We start from the raw sequence: 3,283 nt of genomic DNA on the forward strand, positions 1-3,283 counted from the left end.
TACACTACCTTCTTAGCCATGAGGCCGAGATTGGACTCACCGGTGTCGTCCCCGAACTGGTATACACTACCTTCTTAGCCATGAGGTCGAGATGGGACTGATCGGTGTCGTCCGCGAACTGGTATACACTACCTTCTCAGCCATGAGGCCGAGATGGGACTCAACGGTGTCGTCCCGGAACTGGTATACAGTACCTTCTTAGCCATGAGGCCGAGATGGGACTGATCGGTGTCGTCCGCGAACTGGTATACACTACCTTCTTAACCATGAGGCCGAGATGGGACTGATCGGTGTCGTCCCGAACTGGTATACACTACCTTCTTAGCCATGAGGCCGAGATTGGACTCACCGGTGTCGTCCGCGAACTGGTATACACTACCTTCTTAGCCATGAGGCCGAGATGGGACTCACCGGTGTCGTCCCCGAACTGGTATACACTACCTACTTAGCCATGAGGCCGAGATGTGACTCACCGGTGTCGTCCCCGAACTGGTATACACTACCTTCTTAGCCATGAGGTCGAGATGGGACTCACCGGTGTCGTCCCCGAACTGGTGTACACTACCTTCTTAGCCATGAGCCCGAGATGGGACTCACCGGTGTCGTCCCCGAACTGGTATACAGTACCTACTTAGCCATGAGCCCGAGATGGGAGTCACCGGTGTCGTCCCCGAACTGGTATACAGTACCTACTTAGCCATGAGGCCGAGATGGGACTCACCGGTGTCGTCCCCGAACTGGTATACACTACCTACTTAGCCATGAGGCCGAGATGTGACTCACCGGTGTCGTCCCCGAACTGGTATAAACTACCTTCTTAGCCATGAGGTCGAGATGGGACTCACCGGTGTCGTCCCCGAACTGGAATACACTACCTACTTAGCCATGAGGCCGAGATGGGACTCACCGGTGTCGTCCCCAAACTGGTATACACTACCTTCTTAGCCATGAGGTCGAGATGGGACTCACCGGTGTCGTCCCCGAACTGGTATACACTACCTTTTTAACCATGAGGCCGAGATGGGACTGATCGGTGTCGTCCCGAACTGGTATACACTACCTTCTTAGCCATGAGGCCGAGATGGGACTGATGGGTGTCGTCCCGAACTGGTATACACTACCTTCTTAGCCATGAGGCCGAGATTGGACTCACCGGTGTCGTCCCCGAACTGGTATGCACTACCTTCTTAGCCATGAGGTCGAGATGGGACTGATCGGTGTCGTCCGCGAACTCGTATACACTACCTTCTCTGCCATGAGGCCGAGATGGGACTCACCGGTGTCGTCCCGGAACTGGTATACAGTACCTTCTTAGCCTTGAGTTCGAGATGGGACTCACCGTTGTCGTCCCCGAACTGGTATACACTACCTTTTTAGCGATGAGGCCGAGATGGGACTGATCGGTGTCGTCCGCGAACTGGTATACACTACCTTCTTAGCCATGAGGTCGAGATGGGACCCACCGGTGTCGTCCCCGAACTGGTATACACTACCTTCTTAGCCATGAGCCCGAGATGGGACTCACCGGTGTCGTCCCCGAACTGGTGTACACTACCTTCTTAGCCATGAGCCCGAGATGGGACTCACCGGTGTCGTCCCCGAACTGGTGTACACTACCTTCTTAGCCATGAGCCCGAGATGGGACTCACCGGTGTCGTCCCCGAACTGGTATACAGTACCTACTTAGCCATGAGCCCGAGATGGGAGTCACCGGTGTCGTCCCCGAACTGGTATACACTACATTCTTAGCCATGAGGTCGAGATGGGACTCACCGGTGTCGTCCCCGAACTGGTATACACTACCTACTTAGCCATGAGGCCGAGATGGGACTCACCGGTGTCGTCCCCGAACTGGTATACACTACCTACTTAGCCATGAGGCCGAGATGGGACTCACCGGTGTCGTCCCCAAACTGGTATACACTACCTTCTTAGCCATGAGGTCGAGATGGGACTCACCGGTGTCGTCCCCGAACTGGTATACACTACCATCTTAGCCATGAGGCCGAGATGGGACGGATCGGTGTCGTCCGCGAACTGGTATACACTACCTTCTTAGCCATGAGGCCGAGATGGGACTGATCGATGTCGTCCCGTACTGGTATACACTACCTTCTTAGCCATGAGGCCGAGATTGGACTCACCGGTGTCGTCCCCGAACTGGTATACACTACCTTCTTAGCCATGAGGCCGAGATGGGACTGATCGGTGTCGTCCGCGAACTGGTATACACTACCTTCTTAGCCATGAGGCCGAGATGGGACTGATCGGTGTCGTCCCGAACTGGTATACACTACCTTCTTAGCCATGAGGCCGAGATTGGACTCACCGGTGTCGTCCCCGAACTGGTGTACACTACCTTCTTAGCCATGAGCCCGAGATGGGACTCACCGGTGTCGTCCCCGAACTGGTGTACACTACCTTCTTAGCCATGAGCCCGAGATGGGAGTCACCGGTGTCGTCCCCGAACTGGTGTACACTACCTTCTTAGCCATGAGGCCGAGATGGGACTCACCGGTGTCGTCCCCGAAATGGTATACACTACCTACTTAGCCATGAGGCCGAGATGGGACTCACCGGTGTCGTCCCCAAACTGGTATACACTACCTTCTTAGCCATGAGGTCGAGATGGGACTCACCGGTGTCGTCCCCGAACTGGTATACACTACCTTCTTAGCCATGAGGCCGAGATGGGACGGATCGGTGTCGTCCGCGAACTGGTATACACTACCTTCTTAGCCATGAGGCCGAGATGGGACTGATCGATGTCGTCCCGTACTGGTATACACTACCTTCTTAGCCATGAGGCCGAGATTGGACTCACCGGTGTCGTCCCCGAACTGGTATACACTACCTTCTTAGCCATGAGGTCGAGATGGGACTGATCGGTGTCGTCCGCGAACTGGTATACACTACCTTCTTAACCATGAGGCCGAGATGGGACTCACCGGTGTCGTCCCCGAACTGGTATACACTACCTTCTTAGCCATGAGGTCGAGATGGGACTGATCGGTGTCGTCCGCGAACTGGTATACACTACCTTCTCAGCCATGAGGCCGAGATGGGACTCAACGGTGTCGTCCCGGAACTGGTATACAGTACCAGTAGTGTACCTATGGGGATTCTAACTCAGGAAGTGAATTTCCGTTATCGTGAAATAGCGTTCGGCTCTGGCGCGTGGCGCCATCTTGATTTCTTGCGGTTTTTCTTATCATTATCATTTCCTTTCCGACGCGTGCGGTTTTCCTTATCATTTCCGGTGCCGTCTTTGTTTCCTTATCTT

The sequence above is a fragment of the Lasioglossum baleicum genome, unplaced genomic scaffold, assembly GCF_051020765.1.
Source record: "Lasioglossum baleicum unplaced genomic scaffold, iyLasBale1 scaffold0034, whole genome shotgun sequence".
In the NCBI taxonomy this organism is placed as follows: Eukaryota; Metazoa; Arthropoda; class Insecta; order Hymenoptera; family Halictidae; genus Lasioglossum; species Lasioglossum baleicum.